The following is a 9173-nucleotide window of genomic DNA, read 5'->3' on the forward strand; positions in this document are numbered from 1 at the left end:
AACTCCATCAAAGCTTGGAGTTATCATCTTTGAAGATTAAAGCTTATTGGAGATTCAAGCATTGGTGGATGTTCAAGGATAGCTTCAAGCACAAGCCACCTTAAGAGGAGCTCCCCAATAAGTCCAACTTAAGGACAATAAACAAAAGTGCTAGGTGGGAGACACCCCACCATGGTAATATCTTTTCATTTTCTCTTTTGTAAATATTGTTAGCATTAGTTCAAATTCATGTTTAGAGTAATTTGTTGAGTTTATTTGGTAGTTTGATATATTAAATAAGGTTTTAAGGTGTTTTGGGTAGCTGTTTGGAGGTTTGGAATGCTTGGTTTGGTGCAAGAACTTGAAAACAAATTTTTGAAAAACAGAGCACCAACCCGCGCGTGCACGCACATGGCGCATAGGCGCGCCTCAAGCATTTTCGATCATCCACGCGGACGCGCCATGTACGTGTACGCGTGGATGCAAAGATTTCTCCTCCAAGCCAAATTCCAAAGAGTTGTGCCTAACTTGCGCCTACTTTGTGCGCGAGGCACAAACCAACTCGCGCGTGCGCGCACCTGGCGCGTACGCGTCCATGAGCCAACCTGCGAATCGATGCGTGGACGTGCATGACGCATCCGCGCCGGTTCAAAAAAAAATTTCTTTTCTTCCAATTTCTTTTATTGCATTTGCTTATTTTCATTCATTGCATTTTAATTTTATTTTTATAGTTTGTTCTTATTTTATTTTCTAAGTTTCTTATTCTAATAATGGTGTTGGATTCTTATATTCAATTGTTGAGAATTTCTTGGTTAATTCTGGTGCTTTGTGACTTGTTTGGCATTCATTGTAATATTCGCTCTACACACAAGATTAGTGCTTTAGTCCGTCATGACTCATGATCCCTTGTTTTTATATCTCCTCATCATTGAGTTGGGATGGGACTAAATGCTCTCATGCTTATCACTAATCTTGTTTGTGTCAATTATTGATTAAGCTTGATGCAACATGCTCTTCATGTCATGTACCCATGCTTTAACTTGTTTTTGCATCAAGTATTAGTTGATATGCCCTTAGCTTATATTTTTTTCTCATTTATATGTTGTAGCTACCATGTATTTGAGAACCATACTTTTATTTGGTATTAGCCCCCGCCTCTGTTCTATTTGCTTTGATATCTTTGTTGTAGGCTTAATTTTCTTTCTTTTTCTTTCCTTTTAGGTTGGCCACCAAGAAGGAAAGGAAAAGGAAAAGCTTCTAAATGGGGCAACAAACAAGTCCACCAGCACAACCTTTTGAAGGAGCTCATCAATTGTAGCAACCCGTCCACCTTACTCTTCTTTTCATGCACCGAGGACGGTGCAAATTTCTAAGTGTGAGGAGGTCGTCCGACCGATCTCCATGGGTAACAATTTCCTTTTTCAACACCAATTTTTAATTTTTGTCTTTGTTAGAATAGTTGTTGCATTGCATGATAGGTTGCATGCTAGTTAGAATTTGTACATATTTCACCCTTTTTTTTATGTTAGGACTACGTGGTTAGGGTGATGATTTCTTTTCCAAGAAAAATTATTTTTAGGGCACCCTACCAATTTGAAAAAAAAAATTTGTGTGAACTTGCTTGAAGAATGTATTTTGGAATATGGTTTTTGAGCTAAGAACACAAGCATGTGAGTTTTGATCCTAATTGCGCGGTTACATTTTATAACCACTTATTTTCCATTCTTGTGTGCATTGTTCTCTTTCTATGATTGTAATCTTTGATTTGTTTGATTCTTTATGTCCATTATTCCATGTATATATGCATTTATATGATTGAGGTCATCATTTCTTATAGCTCACTTACCCAAATAGCCTACCTTTCATTAACCATTGTTAGCCAATTTTGAGCCTATTTAATCCCCTTTGTTCTTAATGTTAGCACATCACTACCCCTAAGTGAAAAACAATAAATATCCTTAATTTGGATCTTTGATTAGCTTAGGCTAGTGAGGGTGTGTATCAATTGGGTATGGGAAACTTGGGACATTGGTTGAGGTAAAAGTGTAATTTTTTTTTTTGTTAAAAATATTGGAAATTGGGTACATATTCATGCACTATATGTAAAACCATATGCACTGATATGTTTGTATATACTTTAGAAAAAAACATGTAGAAAAAAAATATATATATAAAAAATTATAGAAAAAAAAGAAAAAAAAAAGAATACAATAAAAAGGGGACAAAAATGCCCCAAAGTAAAGTTCAATAAAAATCAATGCATATGGAATGTGAACTAAAAAGAATGCATGAGTATGTGAGAAAGTGGGAATCATAGGTAGCTAGGTATTGTATTAGAATTATATAGGTTGTTATATGTGTTTGGTGAGATCCTAGGTTAATCAAAGATTCAAATTTCAAGCTCACTTGACCATATGCATCCTACCTTGACCCTAGCCCCATTACAACCTATGAATAAGTCTTCATGATGAATGTATGCATGCATTGAATAATTGTTGATTGTTAGATGAAAAACAAATCTTAGAAAGCATGAGTAGAAGAGGATTGAGTGAATCGGCCCTATACACTAGAGCGACTAGAGCGGATACACTTCCGGTGAGGGTTCGATGCTCAATTCCTTGTTCCCGGCTTTCATGAGCTTTTCTTCTTGCAAGTCTATTTGAACTTCATTTTGATATTTGAATTGGTAGAGTTTGTGAGTCGTCATATGATCTTAGCCCTACTTGCTCATGTATGTCTTGGGGATTGATTTACTTTTAACCAAGTAGGTAGAATCATTGTGCATATAGTTGCATTCATATAGAAAGGTGCATATAGTTTCTTTGCATTGAATAAAAGTTCATACCCCTTTTCTTGTCCTTCTTTACTCTTAGCATGAGGACATGCTTGGTTTAAGTGTGGGGAGATTTGATAAATCCCGATTTTGTGGTTTATCTTGTGCTTAATTTGAGGGATTTTATCAACTTTTCTCACATTTATTCAATGAAATAGTATGGTTTTGTAATTCTCACTTAAATTGTGCTTAAGTATGAAAACATACTTTTTAGGCCCTAAAATAGCTAAATTTAATCTACTTTAATTCCATTCGATGCTTTGACATGTTTGTTGAGTGATTTCAGGTTCATAAGGCAAGTATTGGATGGAAGAAGTGAGGAGAAAAGCATGCAAAGTGGGAGAACTCATGAAGAAATGAAAGAACTGTAAAGCTATCAAGCCTAACCTCTTCGCACTCAAACGACCATAACTTGAGCTACAGAGGTCCAAATGAGGCGGTTCTAGTTGCATTGGAAAGCTAACATCCGGGGCTTCAAAATGATATAAAATTTGCCATATGTTGCCTGATGCATAGGGGCGCGCACGCGCCATGTACGTGCGCGCACCGATGGAGCACGTGGGTACACTAAGAGAAATCGTGGCCAGCGATTTCTAGCTCATTTTGGGTCCAATCCAACTCATTTCTGATGCTATTGAACCCAAGGATTGAGGGGAGAATGAACCAAGTAGTCATAGTTTAGTTTTCATCATGTTTTAGGGTAGAATTCTAGAGAGAGAGGCTCTCTCCTCTCTCTAGACTTAGGATAGAAATTAGGGTAAAGTTAGGTTAATCACTCTCAAATTTCTCTTTCAATTCTTGTTTTGATTTTATTTCTCATTATATTTTAGTGATCTACTGTCTCAATCTTCTTAGTTTCTCTTGTTAGTTTCTTGCTTTATTCTCTTTTATGTTGATGAATATTGTTGGATCTTGATTTCTTTTAATGCAATTTTATATTTCCATGTCTCTTTTATATTGATCTTGATTGTTATTATTGATTTCTTGCTTATGTTAGTTATGGGTTTCATTAATTCTTGCATGTTGTGATGTTTACTTTTCTTGCACTCTAGGTGTTTGATATAATGTTTCCTTTAGTTCTTGAGTAGTTTTCTTTACTCTTGGCCTAGGCTAAGGGAATTGAGTGACCTTGAGTCATTGGGTCTCATCGAATTGGTGATTTGAGAACCCTTGGTGATCAATTTGATACTCATTGACGCCAACCCACTACTAATCTAATTAGTAGGTAGGTTGGGACTTATGGGTTGATGTGATCAAGTCTATTTGACGTACTTCAAGCCTAGGAGTAGATATTACGTACTTAAGGCTTTGGAAGTAGACTTAATAGGTTGGCCTCTCATAATTATCAATATTTAGTATGTAGACAAGGATGGTGATCTCAATTACCTATGTCTAGCCAAGGGCTCTTTTCCTTTATTTTATTAGTTCTTATCATTTTACTTTCTTGTCATTTAATTTTTCTTGCCACTTAATTTCTTGCAAAAACATAAAACCAACCCCCTTACCCCCCTTCATAGCCAATAATTGAGCACTTCATTGTAATTCCTTGTGAGACGACCCAGAGTCTAAATACTCCGGTTAATTCTTATTTGGGGTTTGTACATGTGACAACCAAAATTTTTGCATGAAAGGACTATTGTTTGGTTTAGAAACTATACTTTACAACGAGAATTCATTAGTGGAATTCTAGACCACACATAAGTTCGTTCATCACCCGTGCAATCCACTCTCCTTTTGTTGATCCTACTCAAAATGCCACAAACAAGGTCGAATCTTCCGGATCGGAGAATGATGCTTTATGATTCTAGCCTTAGCGCCACAGAGACATCATTTACTCATGACTAATGGAATTTTATTTCACATATCCCAATTAGCCCAGATACTCTCTTGGAACCTGAGATGCACTCTCAAGCTGTAGCTCAATACTATCCGGGTCAGGACTCGCATGAACTCAAGTAGAATAAGGGGCCATACTTCCATTCCACCCCAGATTCATAAGGATGAAGGATGAAAATGCATCATAGAATAGAATCAAACATGTATTGAAATAGAACAGTAATATTATTAATCCATAGGAATCAGCAAAGCTCCTAACCTTAACCTAAGAGGTTTAGTTGCTCATACTGTACAGAGAATAATGTGTAAGGTTTGAATGTGATGGTGAAGATCCTAAACAATGATGATCTTCCCTTATATATACTAACACAAAACCTAAAAAGATATTAATAATAATTAGAAATTACAAAAATAAACTAAACTAGGCTAATGGTGCAAAAATCCACTTCTGGGCCCACTTGGTGAGTTGATGCACATAAACTAGTTATGCTACGATTTAGGAAATTGCACGATCGGCAAAATTCCTTCCGGCAAGTGCACCGGTTATCGTCGTCAAGTAAAAACTCACAATAGAGTGAGGTCGAATCCCACAAGGATTGGTTGATTGAGCAATTCGGATTAGAAGTGTGTTCTAGTTGAGCGGAATCAAGAATTGAGATGAGAATTGCGGAATGTAAAATTGGCGGGAAAAGTAAATGACAAGAAAATTAAATGGCCGAATCTTAAATTGCATGAATTAAAGAGCAGAATGTAAATTGCTGAAATTAAAAGGGAATGGGGGTGATTGCAAGAATTGAATTGCAGAATGTAAAGAGAAAGTGAAATCAGAAATGGGGAATTCATTGGGTTTAGGAGATATTGAAATCTCCGAATCAAAACATGTATATCTCTTCCTCAACCAATGCATTCATTGAATTTTGCTTGGCAATCTTATATGATTGGATCCCAATTCCTTGGCTCACCAATGCTCTCTAAAAACAAACAAATTCCCAATCCCTTGGTTTAAATGTTCATAAGAAGAGATGATGCTTGATCACTGATTATACCACACAATTTCATGAACCACAATTTGGTAGGATTACATGTCACAATATCCATCCAAACCCCAATCCAATCCACTGTGAGAAAGCTTCTCTAGCATGAATCCTCCATTCCTTTCCCAAGGCTCCGAAGGATTCCAAGTATGAGTAGTCTCTTTCCCAAGACAACTACTCAATGGAATTAGATCGAGAAGCTTTCTAACAAAATTCAAGAGAAAAGATTGAAGAAGAAGATAAACTATTATTGATTCATTGAATTACAATAGAGCTCCCTAACCCAATGAAAGGGGGTTTAGTGAATCATAGCTCTGAATTCAATTACAAAGAAAAGGAAAAACTAGCTCAAAGTGAAAGTAAAGTCCTCTCTAACTTAACTTCTATCCTATTTATACACTTTCTATATTGAGCTTCAGTTGTGCTTCTTGGGCTTTGAGGCCTCTCCTTGCTTTCCTTTTGCCTTGGGTTTATGATCCATAATCTTGATGAGGTTGTTGATCCAAGTCCTGTAACATTTATTGAGCCAACTTAGTGATAATCAAATAATGACACATGACTCAACAAATTGAGATTTCAAACTCATCAATCCTTCAGGCCCAATCCCATAAACCATGATATTCAATTGGGTTTCATACCAAAGTAAGTTTAAGTTAATAATTGTGCTCAAAGACTAACTTAAATCACAATATTTTTGGCCCAGAAACCCTTTTCAAGAGTGGCGTTTAAGTTGTAGTTTAAGCTTAAACTGCAACTTAAACGCCAGATACTTCCAGTGAGGCCATTTGTAAAAGCACGTTTAAGCTTCAGTTAAGGTTAAACTGAAGCTTAAACGTGGAAATGGAAGAATGGTAGCCCTGGAGAGTAATGTAGTCGAACACGTTTAACCTCCAGTTTAAGGTTAAACTGGAGGTTAAACGTGGAAAAGGAATGAGGCATCCTGGAGGTCGAACACGTTTAACCTCCAGTTTGAGGTCAAACTGGAGGTTAAACGTGGAAGCTTGGAATGGTGGCCCTGGAGGTGTCGAACACGTTTAACCTCCAGTTTGGGGTCAAACTGGAGGTTAAACGTGGAGGTGGAGAGAGCAACCCTGGAGTGGAGAAACTATCGAACACGTTTAACCTCCAGTTTGAGGTCAAACTGGAGGTTAAACGTGGAAGCTTGGAGAGAGCAACCCTGGAGTGGAGAAACTATCGAACACGTTTAAGCTCCAGTTTGAGTCAAACTGGAGCTTAAACGTGGAATGGCCCCTGGTACTCTTCCTGGTTCTGGCGTTTAACCTCCAGTTTGAGGTCAAACTGGAGGTTAAACGTGGAACTCCTCCCTGGGTGGCTTACTCATTCTGGCGTTTAACCTCCAGTTTGAGGTCAAACTGGAGGTTAAACGTGGAATGCTCCTTAAGTGAGGCTTTTCATTCTGGCGTTTAACCTCCAGTTTGAGGTCAAACTGGAGGTTAAACTTCAATCCCAGCATTTCTTATCCTTCATGATTTTGGCGTTTAAGCTCCAGTTTAGGCTTAAACTGGAACTTAAACTCCACATGTTATATACAAGCTTCCTTTATTGATTTTGTTGCTTCCTTGCTTAGCCTCTTCTTCCCTGAAATCATCCAAACAATTGCATCAAAGTCTTGCAAAATTTCATGAGAAATCTTTCATTCATAGCATTTAAGTAATATAACTAAAACTCATGGAATTTGCATCAAAATCATATTGTTTGGATGGTTCATTACTTTGTTCTTCATTTACCCATTTTTGGTTACTTTAAGCTCAAGAAAATGCATAAAACAACTAAAACTAACAGAAAAATGCTCGTGAAACTAGCCTATGATGCCTTGGCATCACAACACCAAACTTAATACTTGCTTGTCCCTAAGCAAGTCCTGAGTTAATTGAGAAGAAAGTATGAAACAGAAAGCAATTACATTGGCTATATTAGCAAGCATTTGAAGTTCATCAGAAGGGTTTTATGCAGAAAGTTGCAGCATCACTTTTTCATACTTATCAGGTAGGATTATCACTTTTTCATTGCATCCATCAAAAATTGCTATGGCCTCTTGTTATTCTTATGTCTTTAGCACTTTTCTCTTCTTTGTTTTTCTTTTCTTTTTCTTAGAGCTTCTTTTGCTCCTTGTTTGCTTAGTGTCATGTGTTGCACAAGCCTTTGGCATTTTCTTTTTCTTATCAGTGCACTACACATATCCACCTTAGGCATTTTAGTTCACATTTCTTCTTGAGACATTAGTGCCCAGCACCTCTTTGTGTGACTAAATGTTTTGTATTTAGGTTGCTCTTGATAGTGGACTTTTGGTTGATAATCCCGGGTTAGTTAACCCAAGTTACCAAGTGTTGAAACACTCCTCAGAACCTATTCATCCAAGCATATCCTTAATACATAAACACCACAGGCATTTGTCTCAGAAGTTCAAACCATTGGTGCCTAGCTTATTTTCTCATTTTTTTTGCTTTTTGGTTGCCTTTTTCCGTGGCTATTTTCCTTTCCTTTTTCTTTCTTTTTCATAGCCAAAGACATTTATTCATCAAGATCCATAGACAATTTGTACTTCTACATAAAAAAATGATAATTCTACACTCTAATTTTAGTGATGTGACTAAACAATCAAGCATGCATACCACCACTTAATTCTACTTGATTTGTCACTAATTTAGCCAAGTTACTTTTGTTCAAACTTTTCTTTTATTTTTGAAACAGAACAAGCATGGCACGCACTTGTTTAAGAAGGTGAAGTTATATCCAAACATCTAGGCATTCACTTTATTCAAAGCACTTAACAAACACACATACTTAAAAAAAAACGACTCATAAAAAAAAAAAAAAAAAAAAAAAAAGACTCCACCTAACACTTAGATGATTTATGATGAAAACATTCATAAAGACAAGTCACCAATTATCATTTGATTATTAAGGAACGAGACCACCTCTTATTTATTGCTTGGTTCTTCTTAATTCTTGGGATCCTGCTTCTTCTTGCTTCCTGCCTCTTTTTGACCACTTGTGCTTCCTTTGTCTTTTCTTATGAGCTTTTTCCAGAATCCAGCCTTTTTCATCGTTTCTTCCACTCCTTTTTCAAGGATCATTGCCTTGTTTATTTCTCCTTCTTTCCTCCCTTTGAAATACTCATCATAAGCTGGGAATGCTGGGTCCATCTTGTGTAGATGTTCCCCTATGTAGTTAAGCTTGATTTGCGAACTGATGTTGTAGTCAGCTTGGACTGAGTATCTTGCATTCTGTAAAGTAGTGGCTTCCTTGATTGCCAAGACATTGGCATCTTGGTGTTGGCATATGTGGCTGAAGGATTCCTGTAAGTGTAGATTTTGTTCCCTTTGCAGATCAAAGAATCTTGATTCAAAGTTCCTTTGCATATCCATCATTTTTAGATGAAAGTCTTCTTGTCTTTCCTGAGACCTCATGTATTGTTGAGACATTCCTTCCATGATTTCCTGCATTCTGCTCATATCCATGGGGTCTCT

This window comes from Arachis ipaensis, chromosome B9 (genome assembly GCF_059453495.1).
Source record: "Arachis ipaensis isolate K30076 ecotype BB chromosome B9, ASM5945349v1, whole genome shotgun sequence".
Classification (NCBI taxonomy): domain Eukaryota; kingdom Viridiplantae; phylum Streptophyta; class Magnoliopsida; order Fabales; family Fabaceae; genus Arachis; species Arachis ipaensis.